General features: G+C 41.4%; 1 protein-coding gene across 3 annotated transcripts in view; it reads left to right on the top strand.

Moving 5' to 3' along the window:
* Positions 1-26,925, top strand: part of Dpyd (dihydropyrimidine dehydrogenase) — a 706,501-nt gene that overhangs the window by 428,583 nt on the left and 250,993 nt on the right. The gene's annotated exons all lie outside the window — the stretch shown is intronic.

Here is a 26,925-nt window from a genome sequence, read left to right as displayed (position 1 = left end):
CCTGAGTGCTAGCTCTGTGCTTATTTGTGTTCAAGGCTAGTACTCACGCTACCACTTGAGCCACAGTGTTACACAGTGGTTTTTGAGTTATGAATTGGAGGCAAGAGTCTCATAGGGGCTATTCTGCCCAGGTTGCCTTCAAACTACAATCCTCAGATCTCAGCCTCCTGAGTAGCTAATATTACAGGCATTAGCTGCTAATGCCAGGCTAATTTATTTACGTATTTATTTTATGCCAGTTTTGGGATTTGAACTCAGGGCCTGCACATTATTCCTTAGGTTTTGTTTTTTTATCCTCTACATTGGCACTCTAGCACTTGAGCCATAGTTCTACTCTTGGTGTTTTAGTGGTTAGAGATCAGAGTCACAGACTTTACTTCCCAGAGTGGCTTCACACCCTGATCCTCAGATCTCAGCCTCTTGAGTGACTAGGATTACAAGGGTGAGCAGATGGCTCCCTGCTCAGGAGTAGTATTTTGATATAATGGATCATTTAATATAAATTGTTCAGATAGTCAACCAAGACTGGTAACTAACTGATACACAGACAAGCCTTCACAAATTACAATTTGAAAGAAGAAAAATAAAATCATTTGCCTCTAGTAGACAAAAACTTAAGATTAAATTTATACACTATAATTTTTCTGTGTAACTTAGAAAATTTTGATTATGAATATCTGATTCTTTAGTTTTAGATTTTGGGTTTTTTGATGAATAATTTGGCTACCTTGATGACTAAGGGCAGAGTTGCTGTGGCATTTGATTGAGGGGAAAGCATATGGTATATACGTGTGTGTATATGTGTATGTGTGTGTGTGCATACATATATATGCATGTATATATATATAGGCTCTTTGTAATTTTGTACTTATGTATCAATTATTTTCCTATAATTTGGGATATTTTATATGTTTAGAAATTGCAGAAAATCTCTCTGGTTTAGCTGAAAAGAATCTCATGAGAAATAGTTTGAGTATTTGAAAAATAAAGGAAGTGAAGAGGATGATTGAAAAGGAATAACTAAGTGTTTCTTCACTGGGAAACAAAAAGAAATCTCGACACTAAATACCTGCTATATTGTGAATTTTTCTTCAGTAAACAGCAAAGATCCCTATCTCTTATAAAGCATATAAAGGAAACACTGGGTTCTATACTGTAGTGCACAATTCTCTACTGGGGAGAAGATAGATTGAGGGACACATGAGGTCTACTGTATTTGTGTCTACTTTTCTTTCTATCTGTGACTTGCTCAACACTTGCCTCAAGAAAGAACAGCATGGTGCCTGCAGAAGCTTCCACTCAGCCTTTGCATTTGGTATTCATTCTTTTATTGAGCAAAAATGTAAGGTTTTTGTTTTGCTTTTATGCTTTTTTGTTCCACATACAAGGCTAGGTCCCATTTGCCCTTTGTTCTTGGTAGTTGAAAAATGTAACATATGGTAAACCTTTTCATTGAATGGGCATTCAGGGCATTCATGATTCACACATGTGAAAAGGCATTAGAAAAATTTACGGGATTTGGGGGCATAGGGTGCATCTCAGACAAAAATTCTTATCATAAGCTTTTATGATAGTCTATCAGAATGCTTATTTAGTACTACATGGGGAGAAAAATACTTCTCTATTCTTTCATTAAATGATAGACTAATATGGGATTGGTTGTAAATAATTCAAAAGATTCTGGCCCAGAATTTGTCTCTAAAATCACATCATCCTGGAGTTTATTCTTTGCCTAACTCTATTCAATTAATACAATCAGTGCTATAGCAGGTATCAAAACAGGAACTATATAGTGATCTCCAAATTTTCATAATTCATTTTACCTAACTCTTGATTGTGCATACCTTCCTACAATAACCCCTAAGGTAAATTTATGCTTATAACTATATTTTTACAAAGTTTGAAGTTGAAATATCTCATAGTCTACTTTTAATTTAGAAGATTACAAACCACAGCCATACAATTACTTCTTTTAGAAAGGCTGCTTTTCTGTAACTTATTTTGAAAGTTCCAAATATTATGTAATTATGTGCGGGAGGAGGGAGAGAAAGGATTACAAAATAAACACCTCATTGTTTCTGCTTAAAAATAATATTGATATCAACACCTGGGTATTCATGGGCAAGCTGGAAAGTATGAACAGTAAGAAAAGGGCATCTTTAAGAGATAAAAATGCCCTTTTATTTATGCTATTTCCAATATGTTATCATGAAAAACAACCATTTTTACATTCTGGAATGGTCCTTCAAAGTTTGCTGTGAACTCAATAACTTAAAAATGGGTGGAGTAAAGTATATCACTTGAAATAAGTTATGTTCAAATTAGAACACATTTTTGAAATAAAAAAATCAGACTAGGGCTGGGGATATGGCCTAGTGGCTAGAGTGCCTGCCTCCTATTCATTAGGCCCTGGGTTCAATTCCTCAGCACCACATATACAGAAAACGGCCAGAAGTGGCACTGTGGCTCAAGTGGCAGAGTGCTAGCCTTGAGCAAAAAGAAGCCAGGGACAGTGCTCAGGCCCTGAGTCCAAGCCCCAGGACTGGCAAAAAAAAAAAAAAAAAAAATCAGACCAATGAAATCTGGGTACCATTTCCCCCTAGGATTCTTTAGTGAGCTATTTGCCATTTATGTGCATGATAACGGTTTTTGCATAGATATATATAGAAGTTTATGACTATGCACAGATTAGTATTTCTTCACTTTTGTCATATTACATTGCCTTCTTAGTATCTTCATTTAACAGGTGATGTGAATTTAACAGGAAGTTTTTGTGCACTCTGGTTTGTTTTTATGGTATGCAAATAAGGGAAAAAAATGCCAGCACATTCATTATACTACATAAAGTTGATACCAGAAAGGTTCCAATCACTTTGAACAAAAGTCCTATCTTAATTCCTATTGTAAAACACTTTGACGAACTTCTGAGAAGAAACATTTTGAATCAAAATATATAATGAATATGAAATTCAAACATGTCTATCCAGTGGTGGAATTACTTTGTTTCACTCTTCAGTATCAGCAGCATATTGAGGCAAGGAAACCATTTACCAGTATTTAATCCTAAAGTGAATTTTTAAATACCATCAATCTTTATTCTGAAGAGAGAAACATAGTAAAAGTTTTATTTATATTGCTGATTACCAAGTGGCTTATTGTTGGCAGAATTGTACACTCAAAATATAGGACTGGGCTGGGAATATGGCCTAGGGGTGAAGTGCTCACTTTGCATACCTGAAGCCCTTGGTTCAATTCCTCAGCACCACATATAAAGAAAAAGCCAGAAGTGGTGCTGTGGCTCAAGTGGCAGAGTGCTAGCCTTCAGCAAAAAGAAGCCAGGTACCGTGCTCAAGCCCTGAGTTCAAGCCCCAGGACTGGCAACAAAACAAACATAGGAGAACACATATGTATTTAAACCTGGAAATAACTTTTTTAGATAAATTTCTGAAAGACATTCTGATAGAGTTGGCACATGATAAAGAGAGAAGAGTAGAAAAAAGAAAGAAGTACAGGTTTCATGTTTTCAGAAAACACCAGAACTTTGATTTTTCTTTCATTCGTATATTTTTTTACTCATTTTTCCCTCTGTGCCTGGCTCAGAACAAGAGATATTTCAGAAAGAGATCACCTCAAAGGAAGATAGGAATGGATGAGAAATTCTTCAGGTGCTGGGAGAAACAGATGTGCAATGATGCCCTTTATTTCTCCAGCAAAAAAGATGTCTGCTTTGTGGTTTAGAGTGCTTGTCTTTTGACTGCTTGATAGGATTACTAATTTCCACTTCACATGCCAACTTTTCTTTGCAACATGGCAGCTGGAGCCAGATCACTCCTATGTCCTTCACATGACATCTGTCTGTGATAGGCTGTCCATGGAATGCCCAGTTCAGGGAAGTACCTATCTAAGGCTCGCATTTTTTCTACAATATATTTTGGGAAGGAAGGGATAATAGTTCCAATCTGAATTCTGCACTATCAAAAGTAAACCTTAAGGGGCTGGGGATATGGCCTAGTGGCAAGAGTGCTTGCCTCATATACATGAGGCCCTGGGTTCAATTCCCCAGCACCACGTATACAGAAAACAGCCAGAAGTGGCACTGTGGCTCAAGTGGCAGAGTGCTAGCCTTGAGCAAGAAGAAGCCAGGGACAGTGCTCAGGCCCTGAGTCCAAGCCCCAGGACTGGCCAAAAAAAAAAAAAAAAGTAAACCTTAAGAAGAGACTATATAATACTTTAAATAACTCTAATTTTTAAAATTTTTTAAAATAAAATACAAATCTATAAAATTTGGTTCTGTCCATGGACTTCTTAAAAGTTGCATTTATTTGCTGGCAAAATATACTTACAATGTCTACAGAAAGGGCAAAGGGCAAAGAAAGATGATGCTTTCTGCCCTTTACAATGACATATTTTAAGTCTTATCTGTGGATGCTTAAAACCAAAGTAGTCACTATTCAAAATGTCATCCCTGGCACTCTAAAGTAAGTTGTAGAAAACGGAAAATCTGAATATGACATTCTCTGTTATAAAAAACTACATGATATCAAAAAATACTTAATGTAATATACACACTGCACTGTAATTACCAACCACTATGAAAAATGACTATGATTGACCAAATTATTCCCAGTTTTAGATAACTTATGTTAAAAGATACTTGATAGTATGATTGTATTTGTTTATTAATTTCAGATATATTAATCTGCTGTATATCTGCAGAATTCAAGATTCAAAACAAAGTTTATTCTAGTTGAACTCCCATTCCAGCTTCAGAGAGAAAGATAGTAAATACACTGAATAAGGAAATGGTGCAATAAATCATATTAGAGCTGAGAGTGGGGAAGTTGCAACCATGAATAGTGTACTGAGGAAATGATACTTGAGCTGAGGCATAAGAAGTTATGAAAAACACAAGGAATATGTATCTGAGGAAGACCATTAAGGCTAAGTTTGTCAAGAGGGCAGACTCTAAATGAGAGATTCTACAATTGAAGTCTTCAGTTACACTTGGTATGAATTAAGCCAGATGCTAGTGGCTCATGCCTGTAATCCTAGCTACTCAAAATGCTGAGATCCAAAGATTGTGGTTTGAACCCAGTCCGTGAAGCATAGTCCATGAGACCTCACACAGAATTGCTCAAAATAACTTTGACAATAGATTTGATTATGTAAGTTTAATATAAATCATATGTGTTATTAAACCTACATAACATACATGAATGAACTGAATAGCAATTGACACACAATCAGATAAAGTTTACCATCTGGCAAAGTAAACCCTTAAGTTTTCTAGACATCTGTGTCTAAGGAGCAAAGAAAAATGATTCAAAACAAAAACACTACAGCCAGACAATTCAAACTTTGTATTTATTCTTATTTATTCTTAAAGAATTCAGTTATTTCACCTCTTAAAATAAGTTTTTTTTCTAATCTATACACAGCTGATATTTTATGACATAATATTCTAAAGACTAGAGATAATATATGAATATCACGAGCAGAACTCAAATACATCACGTTAGTCCTACTACTGTACTTACTAAAAGTGACATCAGTCAGCTATTACTACATAAGAAACACCACAAGTATAGGACAGAAACAGCTCTTATGAGCTTATGAAACATAAGCTCACAGTAATACATGTCAGGAATTTTCATAGCTGGCTAAGCCATGTGGTTCTGCTGATCTCATCTGCCTTCTCTCTCCCTATAGTCAAGTTCCAGGTGGGTGCAATGCAGGTTGACATAACCTGAATTCTGACTTGGAGTCACATGCTTCAACCCACCAGCAGTAATGACCAGGCTTATTTTCATGGCTCGACAGGATTTCAACAGAATAAGCAGTTGAGTCCCAAGTCTCTTCCAGACTTGATCTGGCCCTAGTAAAACATCATTTCTGCCACACTCTATTGATTAACACAAGTCACAAATTCAGCTCAGACCCAGGATTGGGTAAAGAAACTTCATTTGTTGATGGGAGTAGCCACAAAAGGGTTGGACATGGGGAAGAAACACTCTTTTTCAATCTATCTCAAGGGGCTTGGGGATGTAAAGTCAACTCAAACCTCTAATGTAAATTGAAAGGATAGGTAATCAATATGGTGGAGTCCTGTAGCAGGGAGGAATTTAGAATCAAAAGATCTGAGCTTAATCCCTGACTCTGCTATTGATTAGCTTGACCCAGGAAAATAACTTAAATTATCTGTGTCTCAGTAGAAGGCACTCTAAATTCATGGTTATTGTGGGAAATAAATGAGATAATGGATACTCTAATGTGTATTTGAGCACAAATGTGGAATCACATATAAGGAACTATTATTCTTTGATATAAGCCATACTTGGTAAATTATAAGAGGTTCCTGAACCACTTACCCATTCTTCTCTCATTGGAATATGGAAATGGGTTTATATTTTCATATTGGAATTCTAATAAAATATTCATCACTTACGATTCCTTCTCTCCACTATCTATTTTAATATTCATTTTGGCAAGAGTTTAATGGGCCTCAGTTGCATACAGAACATGATACTAAATGCTAAAGTTCTATAGATATAGTGCCATGCTGCTCAAAACTTAAACACAACAATCTTTTATAAAGTGTACAAACAACAAATGAATAGGGTGAATTTCATAGCAGAGAAATGCAAAGCATACTAAAGGATCTCAGAAGTGGGGTGCCCAGAATGGTCAGATAGAGGAGTGGAGAACACAAAAATCTTCTAATAGTCAATGTCCTGATGAGGTACAGAAATTTACCAGACAGAATGATCTGAAATTTAAATGTAAATGGTCAGCTGGTTAGAACTCATTGCTTTAGGATATTACCTACTTGCCTTAAGCCCAAGCCTAGTGTTCCTATTTGCTTTCTTCATTATTTCCTGTGAAGTCTATCCATTCATTCCTCCAAAATTCAGCCAACATGAGTGTCTGCGATCCCATAAATCCAGCTGTGATCTTCCTGCCAGCTCTATGTAGAGTTTCCCTGATCTTTTCTTTTTTTTTTTTTTTTTTTTTTTTTTGGCCAGTCCTGGGTCTTGGACTCAGGGCCTGAGCACTGTCCCTGGCTTCTTTTTGCTCAAGGCTAGCACTCTGCCACTTGAGCCACAGCGCCACTTCTGGCCATTTTCTATATATGTGGTGCTGGGGAATTGAACTCAGGGCCTCATGTATACGGGGCAAGCACTCTTGCCACTAGGCCATATCCCCAGCCCCCCTGATCTTTTCTTAATCAACTTCCAATCGCTATCTCTGGATGGTTCCACAATCATGTATCATTCTGTACTGTGCCTTTCCTGATTCACACAAGTACAAAATTATGCCATCCTTTCTGCTCTCAATATATGGTGATTATTAGAGATAATTATTTTTCTATCAATTCCCATGTGTCTCCTTTCTTATGCCATATGTTCCTATGGTACCACAAATACTTCTTATTCACTCATTAAAGGGTGGAGAGGATGAAGAATTCATGTTACTTTCACAAAGCAAAGTAACTTATTGTGGTCAGAGCCAATGGGTGTGGTTTTGTATTTGTATAGCCTATTGAGGATTATATTTAATCTTGAAATTGGACTGAAATCCAAAGTTTGTCCTGTAGAAGGACATGGCAGAAGGCAAAAGCTGTAGTCAAAAAATGAGACAACTAATAAAAGGTCTTCGATTGTAACCCAGGATAGCTCAGTGAGGCAGTTTGAGGAAAAGCCAGGAACACTGACAAGGAAGATAAGTACCAAGTAGACTAGAGCAGCTCACATTGTACTGACCAGTGAGAACTCCGAGAGCCCCCTGACAAACTCTGATGCACAAAAACCCAGAAGCCTTAGGATTAGGTTCTAGCCTTCTGTGTAACTTTGATGACCAGGCAAGTTCACAAACAGTACAAGAAATGTATCCAATGCCTAACATATGAAACTGTAACCTCTCTGTACATCAGTTTGATAATAAAAATTTGAAAAAAAAATTAAAAAAAAGAACCAGTGCAATGGAGAAGTAATCAGACAATTGGTGATGAGTTATGTATGCATGGGGAGTAATTGGATGGTGGGTAGTGAGAGAAATGTAAAGAGAGAGAGGGGAGTAAAAGAAACAGCCTATTTATGTTCTATTCTGGGGCATGAGAATAGAATGTAAACATATTTCATGTGGATAAATAAACACACATAGAGAATTTAAATACACTTTTTAAGTTGTGTTTTGGGAGAGTTGAATGTAGGTACTCAGAGGTAGTTGGACATACTATATTTGCACAAAGCTTACAGACGTAGGTTGAGATAATAGACGTTATGATCGCTTCTACATGTGGTTGGAAATCATTCTGAAATTTGATGTGTGAGGAATGTGTATAAAGCAAGATGAAAAGAGAACCAGAAGCCACTAACTAGTGAAAAGGCTGAAAACGGATGATTGTGGCTCAAAGCCAGCCCAGGCAGACTACTCTGAGAAACCATTCCCCTTGGTGACCATTAAATAAACAATGAGGAAATAAAATTTTCAGTTTACAGATTTCTCCCCACATATCCTATGTCCATGAGAATCTTTCAGGAAAAAAAAACAACAGCTCCTAGCTCAGATCACTGAATTTGAACTAAGACAGGAAGTAACTTTAAAATGTGAACATCGCACACTTATTAATATTTAATAAACATATTTTCTTAGTTTAGATGACTTTGAAAAACCACATGCCCTCCCACCATATTTTCATGCTCAATATAATCCCAGTGGTGTTATGGGAATGATTTTGTTAAACTGTTTGACAACACCCAACTCTGCTGCTTGTAACTTACACTTGTTCACCTTTGTCACAGCATAGTTTTTCCCTACTAAAAAAAATTAGGCTGTATTGAAGCTGAGTTGTTGATTTGATTTCCAGTGTAGTTCACAGCACAGTTACAGAATACAAAAGAGCTCTTGACAATGTGTGCTTCAAAGTATAGACTTTGAATCAATGAGAAAAAGACAGCCTGCTCATCACCAACTGGAAATTTTATGTTGCTCTTCTCCTTAATTTTTAATATGTAAACTTTTGGTAATTCATATCCAGAAATGCCTTCATTAAAAAATTCCTTCATAGAAAAAGAGAAAAGAAGATGGCGGAGCAGCAGCAGACCCCTATCTAAGCTCTCTCCAAGAACCCAGTTTTTCTTCTACAGGGAAACCTTAACCCTAAAGACATAGCCCAAGCAAGGTATAACAGTACACAGCTTCAAGTTAGGAAGGAAAAAACGAGAGAGCAGATCCAAGAATCCAGATTGCAACCTCAGGCGGTGACACCACTGCCAGCCTGCTGCTTACCCAGCAGAAACAAACCCACACCCACCTCCAGCACACACCAGCAATGAGGAGAGAAATCTGCCAGATGGTAACAGGCAGATGCACTCTGCAAGCAGAGTAGGAAAGCTCAGAAGAACCAGAGGAAGTGTGAGTACTCCACAAAAGACAGCCTCTGCTGCACCCACAGAACGCCATTTGGAAAGTAGCCCTTCCCTCCATCCACCATAGTGATTCTCCATGTTTGTCCCTGGCATAGATGACCAGAGCAAACCAGAAATAAAGCATGTCAGGGGAAAGTAAGGTCAAAGGGGACATCTTTGAAAAGGGCAAAGGTGCTGGAGTAGCAAGCCCCAGCTCTGCCCAGGGGAAGGAGTCCCAGTCCAGATGGGAGGAACCTCCGAGAGGCGAGTGGCCCTGTGAGTGGCCCTGCAACACCAGTAAACACAACAAGAGGCCTGCCTCCAGGCCGTCATCACTGCCACTATTGCTGAGACAGCAACAGAATGGTTTCCCAGGCCAAACATCGTTCACCAGTGTCTGGGGCACCCCGCCTCTTCATGCAAACCCCAAATAAGGACACAGTCAGCCCCGCCCAGGAGGGAGGAACTTCCCAGGAGGCAGATACATCCTCCCAGCCAGAGCCCGTCGGCGCCCTGCAGCAGCCCCAAGGCCCCACCCAGGGTCTGCCACCAGCAGTCCCAGAGTCACAGTGCAGGCTTGGGAGGCGCAATTCAGGAGTTGCAGCCCCGTGCCAAAGGCAATTTGGGAGTTGAAGCCCCTGCACCACAGGCAATTCAGATGTTGAGACCCCTGTGCCTCGGCACAGGCAATTCAGGAGTTGCAGCCCCCATACTGCAGGCAATTTGGGAGCCGCAGCCAGGACTCAGCAGCCAATTCTGGAGTCAGAGCCCAGGTGCCAGAGGCAATTTGGGAGTAGCAGCCTGGACGAGGCAGGCAAATTCGGAAGTCAAACTCAGGGCCCTGCAGGCAGCTTGGGGCCCTGAGCCGGGACTCCACAGGCAATTCAGAGGGCCTACCTAGAGCTCGGCAGGCAGTTCAGGGGTCCAAGTTGGGGCTCCATGGGCAGGTCGGGGGTACCACCAGGGCTCTGTATACAGTTCAGGGGTCCCAACATGGGCTCCACCACAGTTCAAGGGTCCCACACAGGGCATCCCAGGCAACTCAGTGGTCTCAGCCGGAGTCCACCATCCACGGTCACCAGCACAGGGGTTCCAGTCGGGGCCACCTCAGGCAGCTCAGGGGTCTCAGCCGGAGTCCGGTGCCCACTGTAACAAGCCCAGGGATCCCAGCTGGGACCACCACAGGAAGCACAAGGGTCACAGCCAATGCCCACCACCCACCTTCGGCAGACCAGGGGTCCCATCCAGACCCACTGCAGGCAGTTCAGGAGGCCCAGCCAGAACCTGCCGCCTGCCCTTGGCAACCCAGAGGTACCAGCCAAGCGCCACAGGCCCCACTGCCTCCAAGGTAGAACTCTAATGCTGGCAACACCTTGAGAGCAACAGGCTGGTTCCTCAGACCAACCACAATTCCCCAATTACTGAGGGCACCAAACTTCTACCCACAACTCTCAAAGAACCACAAAGTCACCACCGCCCAGGTCCTCCAGAATCCATTGAGCCCAGCTTAACGGTAGGCAAGATAATAGGCATCCGAGGTCAATCTGAGTGAATCAAAAGTGTTCCTAGAGCATTTGTATCAACCCAAAAAGAAATAACAACAAGATACTAACAGTATACAATAGAGCTACTGTACACGGGGCTCAGGGTTGGTTTTTACTTCCAAAGTGTTAATTTGTGGGTACACCAGATATGCTGCTATTCCTCAAAAAAGAGAGGGAACTTACCTTCTAAGTCTGGGTACCTATAAGAATAGCACAACAGGACCTGATAAGGTCTGGTTCAGGAACAGTGCCAAAGGGGGCTAGCAGACTAGCATTCCAAATCCAAATGGGCAGAAAAAACACAAAAACTATGGCAAGACAGGGAAGCTCATCAGCCACTCAAAACAAACAGGAAACAGAGCATTCAATTGAAATCCCAAAGGAAAGCCATCAAAATGCTCTACCAACTATGCTGATAAAAATGATGAATGAAATGTTTGAATCTCTCTAGACAAGTATGATAGAGCGTGCGGAGGCAAACCAAAAAATAAGTTGTGAGCATGATGAGTCCAATCTTAAGTTACTACAGGACTTCATGGCCTCCACAAATAGAATGATACACAAACTCCAACAGAAAGAAAAAGAATCCTATGAAAAGATAACTACTCAGATAAAAGAAATTAGAGACAGTACCCAGAAACAAATCAATGAAGTAAGGAAGTCCATACAGGACCTAAAAGAGAGTCATAGAAGAGACATGGAAGCCATAAAGAAAGATCAATCCGAAGGTAGGGAGATAGGAAACCAAGTTGTAAGTTTAGGGAGCAGACTGGATGATGCGGAAGATCGAATCTCAGGAGTTGAAGACCACCTAGACATTATGGAGAAAGAACAAAAAAAAATACAAAATCAAACCAAAAAGCAAGACAAATCACTTCAAGATACAATCAGGAAGCCCAACATAAGGCTAATTGGTATTGAAGAAAACCTAGAGAAAGAAGTTAATGGAATAGGCAACTTATTTAACAGAATACTAGCTGAGAACTTCCCAAACATCCAGAAGGATAAGCCCATCCAGATACAAGAAGCATTTAGAACCCCAAACAGAACAGACCAGAACAGAACTTCACATCAACACAATGTAATGAAAACAAAACAGAATCAATAGTGGCCAAAGAAAGAATTCTTAAAGCTGCTAGGGAAAAGAGAACAATCACATATAAAGGAAAGCCAATCAGAATTACCCCAGATTTCTCAGTGGAGACCATGAAAGCAAAGAGAGCCTGGAATGATGTTTGCTACATCCTAAAGAAAAATAACATCAACCAAGAATTCTGTATCCAGGTAAACTCTCATTCATAGCCGAAGGTCAAATAAAAATCTTCCATAGCAAGGAAAAATTGAACCAATATATCTCCACAAACCAGCACTACAGAATATCCTCAAAGATGTCCTCCACATCGAAAACCACCAAGACCACAACCCAGACAGGGAAAGCATCCTTGAATAAAACGCCAGATTAGTAAAGCAAAAAGGGAAGACACAGCCCCTACAAAGGTAGATACAATGAAAGGAACAAGCAATCACCTCTCTATCCTAACTCTCAATATTAATGGACTTAACTCTCAAATTAAACGACATAGTTTGACAAGTTTGATCAAAAAACAAGATCCATCTTTCTGCTGCCTCCAAGAGATGCACCTTGCCAGCAAAAGCAAACATATTCTAAAAGTGAAAGGTTGGAATAAAATCTATCTAGCAAATGGCCCCTGGAAGCAGGCCCGGGTCACAATCTTAGTATCAGATAAAATTGACTTCAAATTAAAAGCAGTAAAAAGAGACAAAGTAGGTTACTACATACTAATAAAGGGATCTCTCCTACAGGAAGATATAACCATCCTAAACATCTTTACACCAAATACAGGAGCTCCCAACTTCATCAAACACTACTGACTCTAAAAACTCTCATAGACACAAACACATGGATTGTCGGAGACTTTAACACACCACTCTCACCTCTGGACACATCAACATGCCAAAAACTGAGCAAAGAAACTTCAGAACTAAACAACTGCATAGACTATCTAGACTTAACCAACATCTACAGAATATTCCATCCAACAACACCAGAGTATACATTCTTCTCAGCAGCACATGGAACATTCTCCAAAATAGATCACATATTAGGGCACAAAGCAAACCTGCACAAATTCAGAAACATTGAAATCATACCTTGCATTCTCTCAGAAAACAATGGAATAAAACTAGAGCTCAACACCAAAGGCCACCAAAGAAAACTTCACAACAATACATTGCTGAACCAGCAATGGATCTCCGAGGAAATCAGAACAAAATTTCAAATGTTTATGGAATTAAACCAAGACAAATACACAAATTACCAACTCCTCTGGGAAATAGCAAAGGCAGTACTCAGAGGAAAATTTATAGCCCTGAGCGGCACATCAACAAATTGGAGAAATCGCAATTCAATAACTTAACAAAGCAACTCAAACTCCTTGAAAGAGAGCAACAAGCCAAACCCAAGCCAATAGATGGAAGCAAATAATTAAAATCAAATCAGAATTAAATGACCTGGAGTCCAGAAAAACCATAGAAAGAATCAACAAGATAAAGAGTCGGTTCTTTGAAAATATTAACAAGATAGACAGACCCCTAGCAAATTTGACCAAAAAATGTAGACAGCACACCCAAATAAACAAAAGAAATACAGGTATAGTAATAAAAACAGCTTAGTACTGGTTCAGGAACAGACCTGAGGACCAATGGAACAGAATCCAAGACCCAGAAATGAACCTACAGACCTACGGCTATCGGGATCTCAGCCCCCAGCACTCTCCCGGCCTGCAGGAGAGATGTGGACGCTCTCCCCAACCAGGGTGGGCCAATAAAGGAGAAGGGTAGACAGACTGCCCACAGCCAGCCCCCCCCCCCACCAGAGGACAATCAGATGGAGTCCGGGAGGAAATGTCTGCGCACGCCTTGCTTTATTGGAAGAGATCCACTCTTAAAATAGGCCGGAGAGGGGCAGGAAAGGGAGGGGTTACACATACCTATCTAGGGATGGTGAAGGGCGGTGTGAGTTGTTCATCAAGGTTGGAGGGCCAAGGAACCAATCCTAAGAGGCAGCCTAATTCTACGTCACAGCCCACAGGACCGCTTCCGGGTTCATCACCAGGCACCATCTTTGCCACACGTGGTCCCAAGGTTGGGAGGCGGGGCCAGCTAAAACCACCTTTCCAGGTTGAGGCATAACAGCCACACGGCCCCGGTCTGGGAAAACAGGCGGGGCCAACTAATTACCTCTTAATAATGCAAGGCATCCTGGCGGGCATGTCCCACATCTGGCTATCTAATCTTTGACAAGGCATCCGGGCATGTGTGCCCCACATCTCCCTCTTTTGTTTTTATTAGCAGGTGGCTTCCCTATTTGAGAGTGTGCCTGTCTTAGTTCGCTCCCCTCTGGAGATCTTACCCGTCATTGACTACCACTCTAGCTCTTCAGGCAAACCTACCTGCAGGGCTTGCCAGCCCAGTGGAAGAACTTGGGGTGTGGGGGGGAAGGAATTGACACTCAAGAGGAGGCCCTGTTATTTTTGCCTCACGCCTATACACCTTGGTAGCCTGCACATTCTGGCAGGGGCCATGGCCAACCTCATAGGGTTCCCAATCGGCTAAAAGCAGCATATTGCTGTCAGACCACCATTAGCTGGAGAGCTCTGGCTCATTGCTTAAGAAATAGGGGAAGCCTATTAACCATGCAAAGGTCAAGTGTAAACACAGAGGCAAATGTAAACACAGGCAAATGTAAACACAAGGATCATGGGGGAATCTCTCCCACAAAGGGGAGAAGGTAAGGGAGCCACCCATTTAGCTCAGTCTAGGGAAAATTGGAGTTCAGTTCATTTCAGCGCAGCTCAGGATAACACAGGCAGAGTCCCCCTTTTCTTGCGGTGAGGTAGAAGCAGGTCCAGGCCCTGGTGATTCTGGAGGTCCACGGCAGCCAAGGTGCTAGCAACTTAATGCATGTCGTTAGTAAACAGTTTATCGTAAACATGAAGCAAGGTGCCCAAACCCTCAACGCCTATTTCCCTCCAATGGGAATCCCTAAGCTCAGCATCAGGGGAAAGGCAAAAGGGAAACAGTGCAAACTCCATTCCAGTTCTTTCACAAAGCTGTAGGCAGTATCACCACAGTGAAACATTGCACCATAAAAGACGTCAAGGTAGCATCCAACAAGGCAGTAGGGCCTAGTAACTGGAAGTAAGGGAGCTGGCTGCCTCCACTGTTGCCCACAATTGCTGATACATGCAAGCAGGTTCCCCATATTTCCAGGAAGGATCAGGAAGAAATTCACCGTGCTCTTTTTCATTCCTAGAGAGAACAAACCTCAAGAGAGAGTGCTCTTGGGTAGTTATTCTGGTGAACAGTATTTTAGGTCTCTAGCAGGTATCCAAATTGGGCTTGGTTCCCCAATCGGGAAAACGCATCCAAAGCCCCTTCCCACGCTAATAAGCAGGTCAGGACCTTGCCATGATCCAGTAATGGGGTCCTTCCATCAGACTTCCACCTTTAAATAAGGTGTCTGATTTGACCAGTGCCTCTGAAAAGCCATCAGAAGTTGATTTTTGGAAAAATTTAAAATATTTAATGTAAGTATGGCTGTCCTTAACTGGTCATGGGGGCTGCTTCCCTCTTTTTGTTTCAATAATTGGTCCTCTAGGGTCTTATTATGCCTCTCGATTATGGCTTGATCCCTTGGATTGTACGGTATTACAGTGGTGTGTTTAATATTCCATATTTGAAAAAAATGTTTGTAATGGTTTGCTTATAAAGCAAGGCCCATTGTCTGTCTTTACCTGTAGGGGTAGCCCCAGGATGGCAAAACATTGTAGGAAATGGCTTTCAGCATGCCAGGCCCTTTCACCTGAATGGGCAGTTGCCCAACAAGCATGTGAGTGGGTGTCTATAGACATAAGTATATTTTTTAATTTTCCAAAGGGAGCATAGTGGGCTACATCAGTTTGCCAGATAACATTAGGCTTAAGGCCTCTGGGGTTAACTCCAGGAGAGTGCAGAGACGGGACCTGCAGAAATGGCATACATGATTTGCATGTCCTTATGATCTTTTTTTTTTTTTTTTTTTTGGCCAGTCCTGGGGCTTGGACTCAGGGCCTGAGCACTGTTCCTGACTTCTTTTTGCTCAAGGCTAGCACTCTGTCACTTGAGCCACAGCGCCACTTCTGACCGTTTTCTGTATATGTGGTGCTGGGGAATTGAACCCAGAGCCTCATGTATACAAGGCAAGCACTCTTGCCACTAGGCCATATCCCCAGCCCCCCTTATGATCTTTTTTAAGTCCTTTATAGGAACCAGGGGGAATCTTTGATGTAACCCTCTCCAATTTAAATGCGTAAGTTCGTGAAGGCCTTGAGCCATTTGAAAATTTTGAGGCTGTGCAGTGGCTATGGCTATAATAATCCCATTAGTAGCCAACTGATCAGCCATTTGGTTCCCTCATGCCAAATTTCCAGGCAGCTGCTGGTGTCCTTTAAGGTGCTGTAAAAAGATGGGCTCAGCCCGTTCCTTTAGTAAAGACCAGACTTGGATCATTAAGGGAGTAATTGAATTTTTATCTAGTTTAATGTATGAGGACAATAGGTTTGGTAACAAATTAACTACATACAAACTGTCAGAAAACAGGTTCATCAGCTGCTGGACATGGGTTAGTGCCAGGGCAACTGCATACAGCTCCTTAAACTGCACAGACCCTGTAGACCCTGTAGTGGGTGCCCTCTTTTCTACTGGCAGGGGAGGAAGCAGAATATATCACCAGGGCAAATCCCGCTTTTCCTCTGTCAGTAAAAACTTTTACAGCTTTAATAAGAGGTTTGGTAGAGAAAAGGTATGGGGAGAGTACACTGTAACTTAGAAAATGAGGTTACCCATCTTGAAGTGCCATAATGGCAATCCAACTTCCCCATGAAACCCTCTAGGGCACTAGACACTATGGTTTCTTTTAACCCACTCAAAATCTGTCAGCTGGTAGGGAATAACTAGCACATCAGGATCCCGCCCATAATATCTCAGGGAAATATCCCTGCCCTTAATTACCAGGTCAGCTAGCTGGTCTAGCTGGGAGTAAACCCTGGGAGCCCCTCCTATTGATGCATGCACGCCTGAGTAATGGAGGCTGAGGAAAGCTCTGAGCTGGGAAGGATCCAAAGACAAAGGGGGCATTCGGGCCTATAACGAGACAATTGTGCCATGTTTAAGGCCGTCTGAATTTTTTGAAATATTGCTTGATGTGATGGAGTTATTGTAATAACATCAGTGGGGGCTTTATCCTTTAAAGAGTCAAAAAGCAGAAGCAGATCCTCTGTAGGCAGGTGAAGCCAAGGCCTTAACCAGTTAATTTCACCTACCAGTTTTGTAGCTCCACTAAGGTTTAGATGCCATCAAATCAAATCATATCATATTATTTAACCTTACCAGCAGGTATTAGAGAGCACAAATGAATGAATAACAATCAAGAGGTCAAAGGGTCAGGACAATGTTCAGCTTATTCCATCCCGAATCAGCAGGCCTCATTAGTCATGTGTGATGGAGGCAGGCAGGAGAGATGGGTTGGACACCTCCTGCTGGGTTGCCTGCAAATTTCTATACAGACTGGTTAAAGATATTAGTTTGGGAGCAGATTGTGGAGGCAGCTTCCTGTAGCCACGGAATGCCACAGTCCACACAGCTAACACACATATCGACCTGGATCCTATAAAGCAAAATATTAATCCTGGGTCAGAAAAATTGAGGTTAGTAGCCACATTTGCGCACTCTTTCCAAAATGACTCTGGTCCCTTGATCCTATAGAGTTTATGAGACCACAGGAGAGAAAAATGGAGAAGTAAAATCTTAGTATATACCAAAGAATTGTCAGGATCAGATGTATACTTGACTTTTAGCATAGATAGACATAAAAAATAACACACTGATTTTACATCATTTTACTTATATACCACATGCTGCATATTTGAACCTTTTGGAGTTTTTCTTAGACACATTTGCTTGTACCCAAACATGATCAGTTTGGGTTTAAAACCTGGGTGGTTTGTTTTGGCTTTGGGTCTGGTGATAAGAGTCAGGATTGCCTCCACGCTGTTTATTGTGACCCCGCCCACAGGCTGCAAAGACTTAAACAGTTGCAGACTTTAGGGTGGGGGGCAGGGAGCTGGAGTCTCCACATCCCTGCCCAGCCTCCAAGAATTTGGCACACCCATTATCTTGGGCATGGGTGGGAGGCGCTTGCTAAAACCCATTCTACTGTCCACCACAAGGTCAATGCTAGAGAAACTTAGGATTTAGCCAACAACAAGCAGAATTCAACTGAACCTCCAAATTTACCAAACATCATCGAATGGAAGGGACGATAGGAACAGTGGCCTCTAGGATTGGGGATGAGGCCTTGTAAGAGGAAAGGGAGTCTTCTGCCTTGAAGCCTCAGAAGGAGGCACTCCCTGATAGTTTCTAAGGTTATCTGACAGGCCATAATCTGTGGTGACAAAGGCTAGGAAATATGGAGGAGGGGTGACCAGATGGCAGAGGCCACCCCCCACCTCACTCGACTGCCATGTGTCCCGGGGCCGAGGTGCTTGGCTCGGGACCTAGGGGATCGAGCCAAGGCTTGTCTATGGGCTCATCGGAGTGAGGCATTGAGCCCCTCTCCTCCTGGGTAGCAGGAGGGCTGTCTCCCTCCCATCCAAGACATTCCCCTGCAGATCCTTCCCGGGCCCAGATTCTCCCCCTTAGGGGGTCTGGGGAAAAACAAGCCTTAAGGGCCAAGTGGATTGGGAAAACTACGGGAGGGAGCTCCTCTCCCAAGTCAAATTCTTTCCTCTTTACCTCCTGCTCTATGAGGTTCCAAGTAACCCAGCTAAAAAGATTAGCATCCGCCAGCCAAGGCATGGCACGTGTCAAGGTTTCCCAGGCCCTATTGGCCTGGAAATCTGAGATGTCTAAGCCTATGCTCTGAAGCATGTACTTTAGCACCCTAAGTGCCGGATCCTCATGCTGCATTTGAGATTGCCCCATCTTTTCCGGGGATACTCTTACCTCTCGGAATTCGCTTGACTTGGCTTGCCGATAGCTTAAACCTACGCTTCCTCGTGCCCCACGTTGGGTGCCAGATGTCCGGGTCTCAGCCCCCAGCATTCTCCTGGCCCACAGGAGAGACGGGAAACCTTGCCCTGACCCAGGAGGGCCAAGAAAGGAGAAGGGTCGACGGACCCCCCACAGCGAGCCCCCTCCCCCCCAGAGGACAATCAGACGGAGTACAGGAGAGATGTCAGTGCACTTCTCACTTTATTGGAAGAGCTCTGCTCTAAAAATAGGTCAGAGAGTGGCAGGAAAGGGAGGGGTTACATGTACCTATCTAGGGACGGTGTAGGGCGGCCTGAGCTGTCCATCAAGGGTGGAGGGCCGAGGGACCAATCCTAAGAGGCGGCCTAATTCTATGTCACAGCCCACAGGACCACCTCCGGGTTCATCACCAGGAGCCATCTTAGCCACACATGGCCCCAAGGCTGGGAGGCGGGGCCAGCTAGAACCACTTTTCTGGGTTCCGGCATAATAGCCACACGTGGCCCCAGGGCCGGAAGACAGGCGGGGCCAGTTAGGACAGCCTTTCCGGGTTGAGGCGTAACAGCCACATGGCCCCAGAGCTAGGAAAGCAGGCAGGGCCAACTATTGCCTCTCAATAATGCAAGGCATCCAGGCGGGCATGCCCCACATCTGCCTACCTAATCTTTGACAAAGGAGCTAAAAATATAGGTTGGAACAAAGACAGCCTCTTCAACAAATGGTGCAGGCAAAACTGGGTCAACACCTGTAACAAACTAAAACTAGATCCCTATTTATCACCCTGAACAAAAATCAATACCAAATGGATCAAAGACCAACAAATAAAGTCAGATACCCTGAAAACACTACAAGAAGAAATAGGAGAAACTCTAGGACTCCTTGGCACTGGAAGAAACTTCCTCAATAAAGGCTCAGAAATCCAACAAATCAAAGAAAGGCTGGACAAGTGGGACTGTATCAAACTGCAGAGCTTCTGCAGGGCAAAGGATATAGCTCCCAAAATAAATAGAAAGTCCACAGATTGGGAAAAGATCTTCATCAGCCATACAATGGAAAAAGGCCCGATATCTAAAATATACACAGAACTCAAAAGTTAAATTCCTCCAAAGCAAACAAAGAACCAACAGCCCTCTCAACAAATGGACCTAAAAAGAGACTTCTCTGAAGAGCAAATGAGAATGGCCAGGAGTCACATGAAAAATTGCTCTACATTACTGGCCATAAAAGAAATGCAAATCAAAACAAGTTGAGATTCCACCTCACCCAAGTAAGAATGTCTATTATCAGGAAATCTAATAATAACAAATGCTGGAGAGGATGTGGCCAAATGGAAACTCTACTACATTGTTGGTGGGTATACAAACTTGTTCAACCCCTTTGGAAAGCAGTGTGGAGGTTCCTAAGAAAACTAAACATAGAGCTCCCCTATTACTCAGTAGCCCCACTTTTGGGCATCTACCCAAAAGACTACAAGCAAGACTACATTAAAGCCACCAGCACAACTTTGTTCATTGCAGCACAACTTGTCATTGCTAAAACATGGAACCAAGCTAGATGCCCCTCAGTAGACGATTGGATCAGGAAAATGTGGTACATAGACACAGTGGAATTCTATGCCTCCATCAGAAGGAATGACACTGCCCCATTCGTAAGGAAATGGAAGCAATTGGAAAAAATCATACTAAGTGAAGTGTCCCAGACCAAAAGAAACAAACCTTATCGTGTCCCTCATAGGGAATAGCTAGTACCGAAATAGGGTAGTCATGGTAGAAGACCAAAATACCCCAATAACTACATCCATATGACAACATAAGAAGATGCCAAATGAAGTGAACTCCATGTTACAGAAACAAGAGTAATACCACTGTTGTAATTATTCTCAACATGCCATGTGAACTTGTACTACTTTTCTTCTCCTTTTCCATGACCATTGGTTTGACTGAGTGATTTGTCTAGTTTTGTTTCTCTTGTAGTCCCTTCCTGTGGCTGTACCCTCGCTACCACTGTACTACATCCAAGTACCCTGGATATTGTCTGATATGGGTAATAGAACTGGGGAAGTGAGAGGGAATACCAAAATCAAGAGACAAAGAACAAAAAGACAAACGATTCAAAAAGCAACACTTAGAAACCATTTGGTGTAAACCAACTGCACAACTCTTGGAGGAAGAGAGGGAAAGAGGGAGGGCAGAGGGGGAAAATGAGGGAGGAGGGAACAAGGAGAACAAGAAATGTACTCACTGCCTTACATATGAATCTGTAACCCCTCTGTATCACATTTTGACAATTAAAAAATTGAAAGAGAAAAAAAATTCCTTCATAAATTATTCACCTTTATCCAATAAGGAAATGGACCAAATTAAAAAGTAACAACTGGTTTTGGTTCTGTAATTTAAAAATTTGAAAAGAAGAAAATGGAGGCTATTTAAAAGTAGTCTTTTATAGCATCAGAGTACATCTTTGTTGTTTTCAAAGATGTACTATTTTATTCACAAATTATGATACTTAGCATTTTGTCGTACTTAAAAATAGTAATGCTTATAGAAGTTATACTTACACAGAGTATGTATTTTCTTAATTTGTATTCATAGGCCAAAATGAAAGTCAGACTAGGGAAAACAATCTCAGAGCTGTGTCTGATAAAGCACAATTTAAGATAAGAAGAGCTTTTTGTGAAACACATTGACTATGAATAATTGATCTACCAAAAAGAACCTAAGGGAACAGGTATCCACTATAAATCAATCTATAAAGTCTATACTTCAGTTCAACCATATACTCTGAGTTCTAATATGTAAGTCATCTTGCACTTTATTTTTTCACTAATTTATCTTATTTTTCCAAAATACCACCACTTAACAGTGTACCTGACTTTTGGCCTAGTAACTGTAGCATACTCTGGAAAAATTAGCCTTTCCCTTTTCATTAGATGGATTCCTTGCTTTCACTCTTAGCTCTCTTGTTTTCTTTTCCCCTATCAAAAGCATATTTGAAAACTCTAAGTTGTACCTTTGCTCTTTTGTTGCAGTACTGGGACATGAACCCAGGGAGTCAGGCTTGCTAAGCAGGCACTTTACCACTTGAGCTGTACTGCAGCTTAGTCAGATAGTTGTATCACCATCCTTTCAGCTTTGCAATGTATTTCCATTACAACTAAAATAAAATCCAAACTCGCACTTAAACTCAGATATACTTGGATATTACATGCTTCTCTTGTATTCTCTCATACTACTCTTGTCCTGTCATGAAGCTCCAACCACATAGGCCTTTTCTATCCCAGAATATGCCATGCAGTTAGCATTATCATTCAGTTCCACTTTCCACCACTCAATGGGAAATACCTTCTCATCTCAGTTCCCACCAACACCTCTGTCCTTTAATGCCCATCTCTTAGGCAATCTGTGATTCTCCTTGTACTTTTCTCTATTGATGCCTTCATACCAATAAGCTTAATTTAGAAATTGACCTAATACTATCTTTTTACTATTTGTGATCCCTCAAAGTCCCTGCAATCTAATTTTACTCATCACTTCTGTATTAGAATAACTATACTGGCACATAGTAATATAGTTCAGTGACTATTGGTTGAATGATGAATGGACAGAGTTTAAGTAAATGTCTCAAACTTGGTGCTTCTGTATGTCATTTAGTACCAAGCAGGTTAGGTACTTGATTTGCTTTGTAGCTCCTACATGTTTGGTATCTTCCACCAGACAGACTACAGACTAACACAGGAGGGAAGGCAGGGGAAGACAAAGTTCAAGTATTGTGTACCAAGTACCATTTTACATATCACCTCATTCAACATCATTTTAAATATCTGTCATACGAAATAAATTGAGTAAAATATTGAAAGAGAAAGATGATGTTGAGTATGTTTCAGTGGGTAATCATTTCTACTAGCACTGTGTGATATTTCACAGTATAAAATATCCATCAATTTTCTTCTTTCTTAGGGAAAAAGGGTCTTTCTTGTATCACTTGATTAAAAAGTGAGCAGAGAAAAATGCTAAAAGACTTTCTAATCATCAGAGAAACATTAAATTATTCTCAGTATTTTTCTTGTGCTAATTTTTTTAGATTGACCTTTAGTAAAACTCTAATATCTTTTAATAAAAAGTAAAATTATATTTTGGTCATTTTGATTCTCAGAAATAGCATGTGACTGCACAGTTTTACAAGCCATTCCTTGTTGAAACACAGCTATTTAGAGTGCTCATACTAATTTGCTTAGGAAGTGATGTCAAAACTGACAATTTTTGCTGTGCATGTCATAATTATTAAGACTAAGTAGTAGAAATAAGAATGTAATTTGAAGTTCACAGATAGAGTGGACACTAATGCACCTTTACTATTTCCATATTTCCATACTCCTTTGTCTTTAGTTCTGTTTTGGCCCACCGCCTCTGTGTATCTATCTTTGGGCAAGATAGGAAGGAGGTTAAACCAGGAGTCAGAGTCCACTAGCAGCTCCCAACTTACTTCATTCTAATTTATGGACCAATAAGAAGACACACTTTTACCCAGTAGTATTAGTTGCTCATATCTGTAATCCTAGAGACTCAGGAGTCTGAGATCTGAGGATCATGGTTTGAAGCCAACCACGCAGGAAAGTCTGTGAGACTCTTATCTCCAATGAACTACCAAAAAAGCCAGAAATGGAGCTATGGCCCAAGAGGTAGAGCACTAGCCGTAAGTACAAAATACAAAAGCTCAGGGCCGTGCCCAGGCCCAGAGTTAGAGCCCACATGAAAAGTAGAACAACAGAAAGAAAAAAAAACGAAAAAGAAAAAGAAAAGAAAGAAAACACACTTTTTAAATAGGTAGTTGGGCTTGGTCTTTGGTAAGAATAGAGTACCAGCCATTCTGATCAGCTGGGTGATGGGGTTCTTTTCCATCTGTGGGAACAAAACAGAAGATTTTGTTTTCAGAGAATGGGGAGAAAACAGGAGAGCTCTGGCTGCCTGTGTCAGGGATTGGCCACCCACTCTCTTCCCTCCCAGGGAGAGTCTGCCTCAAATCAAATCCAACCACTGTCTCTACAGCATTTGATGCCTTCCATCTGCAGGACAATGCTTGGAGTGATATTTGTCTTCTCCATCAAACTCTATTGTATTTCCTCATGATTCTCAGAGACCTAAAAGGGCAGATGATGATTTTAAATGACCGTGGCACAATCAATATAAACTTGAAGCAAATAGCAACTTTATCAAAATTAAAATTGTCATTTAGCAAAGAGGAACCAAGTTACTCCCTAGTTGAGATCATCTATCATATTCTGTTGCCAGTGGTAGGAAACCTTGTTTTCCTGACAGTGGATTTCTTGGCTCAGCCCTTCTGCCTAGGGGTCCTGCTCACCAGAAGAAACAAAGTTCCTTTCCCCCAAGAATCCTGAGAGGCACTTGAGGAAAGGACACAGTATCTGAAGGACAAAGCAGTCAACACATTTATATGGGAATGTAACTTGGGAGATCATTTTATTATCTGTGGAGTGTTTTTTCCTTGAGGGGGGTTCTATTTGGTTTGAGTTTTGTATCTTGTTTTGTGTTAAGCTATAAAACTCCTTAAAACTGAGGTCTCTTGTTTGTCAGCTTCACTCCAGGAGGAAGAGTAATGAATAAAGTTGTTTCTTGAATCTGCATCTTTGTTATCCTCCTCTGTTCCTTGAAGCTCTATCAACAAGCCTCAGGTTTTAGCCCACCCCAACATTCTTGGACTTTTTAGGCTACTGAGTTTGGTTTTGGGGGTAAGGGTGAGGTTGTCTGTTATGGTTTTTTTCATTACCTCTATTTGAGACCACTGAAGACAATAGAAACGTATCACTTGATGCCAGACTTTATCACAGTTATTTCACTTCACATTCCTGCTGCCTTTCCTTTTCCTCTTCCTCCTCCAACTTTTCCTTCTGTTCTTTTGTCTCTTCCTCCCATTCCTCCTTCTTTCCAAGAAAGGGAAGCCCCATGAGGAAGCGTTAGCTCTAGGTCTAGAAGGCATCCTTCTTTTTGCTTCCTCCCCAGTCCATTGGTCCCATTTCTAGCTGGAGAGTGGAACAGTGCAACCCTGACTTCTTAGATCACTCAGAAAGGGTGGGAAGAACAATAGTGAGCCTTGTCTCTTTGCTAAGAGCACCAGGTAGAATATGACTTTCCACTTTTTTTGATGTTGGCAGGACAAGGCTGTGGAATCAGCATTCTACCACCACCACCACCCCAAAAAAACCCTCAAATTATGGAGCATCTCTAGATCCCAAACTTGAATCCTGAGCTAAAGAAACATTACCTGGACACACTGGATGTTCCTACTCTCTTCATCGTGTTTTACCTTCTCTTTGTCTCTCTTTCTTAGGAATCTATCCAATCCACTGTTTTAGCCTCCTTCTACGTTTTTCTGATGCTCTGAGATGCTTTCTCATCACTCATATCCACAAAGCAGATTACTCCTCAGCTGCCCTCTCTGCTTGATACTTCTGTGTGTTTTGACGTCAGATCCCTTTTCTGTCAGCAGGAGCTGACTCCTGCTTCAGCCTTGATCATTTTGCACTCCACTTCTGTAACTTTCAAGAGTTTTTCCACAAATTCTCCATTACTTTTTCCTCTTCTCTAAACCTAGATATTCACTTCTGTTTAATCTTCTGATCAGTTTAGGCTAATAGAGCAATCCTTTTTTCTAAAACCATTGAGAGCTCATGTGGGTGCTCATTAGGTTAGTCCTTCATTTGTGCCTAATGCTATATTTGCTATAGTCTGTGTGGAAAAGAAAATCAACCCAACAGAAAAGACAATCTCTCCCTGGTTTTCTGACCTCTCTCCAATATGATCATAGCTTCCCATCCTTCTCTTGGTGCTGGACACATTCATCTCCTCTTTACTGCAGACCTCTACCATGTTAGACATGCACCTGACAAAGCTGAATGTGACAACTCAGTTGGCGGGCCCTGCCACCAGATTCTGTAACTTTAGGTTTGGTATAAACTCTTGATACCTCAGCTTCATAGTGTTTAAATGGTCATAATAATAATTTTTAAATGTCATTGTACTGAGCAGTTACTTTAGGGGAGCAAAGTCAATGATTAAGAAGCAAATACTGAGTCTCATGGCATATGTCTCAGTCCTTGTCTTTTCCTTTGGAGCATTGCAATCTTGACAGCTCCTTGCACCATCATCCATATTCACACGTTTGGGGCATCTTCTTCATTTGAAAATGAGGTGAAGGAAACCAGGAGTTATGAAACAGGCACATAAAGTAAAAACATTTGAAACAGAGTTGAGCATATGGTAAAATGATTACCTTTTTATCCATTTCTATTCTTGCCTGTCTGAGTAATATCACCACACTTTATTAATTGAGAAGCTTGGTCCCCTTTCCAGGGCCACACCATAAGTTGAGAGAATCAGCTTTCGATCATGGACATTCTGGCTTTCAAAAGAAGCTGCTAGTAACTATTATTTATGCACCCTGCATTCCGGGATTAGGATAAGACTGTAGTTAAATAGGCAACATTTAATACAATTGAAAACTACAATGCAGTATGAATATGTAGGAAATCACCAGCTATCATATCTTACGTTATGGCAGAGGTCGTAACTATCTTTTCCCCTTGCTCTTAGGATGAAACTTCTCTGCTGTACCAGGATTCATAAAACTTAGACAATCTTTTCCCATACAAATGTATATCACCTTGTGATATGGTAAATTCAGTGTTATTAAATCCACTTTTGTAAGTAGGACAGAAAAGTTAAATAATGTTGCTTAAGTAGTCACAGATATAAATGAAAAGATCTCTAGCATATATCTGAGGTCCCAAATGCTATCCTATGCTTTATTCTGAAGATGCCATTTGTTCAAGAGATTGAAACTAATTCCTATAGGTAAGTTTGCTGTTA

The sequence above is a fragment of the Perognathus longimembris genome, chromosome 7 (assembly GCF_023159225.1).
Source record: "Perognathus longimembris pacificus isolate PPM17 chromosome 7, ASM2315922v1, whole genome shotgun sequence".
In the NCBI taxonomy this organism is placed as follows: domain Eukaryota; kingdom Metazoa; phylum Chordata; class Mammalia; order Rodentia; family Heteromyidae; genus Perognathus; species Perognathus longimembris.
This window is presented reverse-complemented; position numbering and strand designations above follow the sequence as displayed.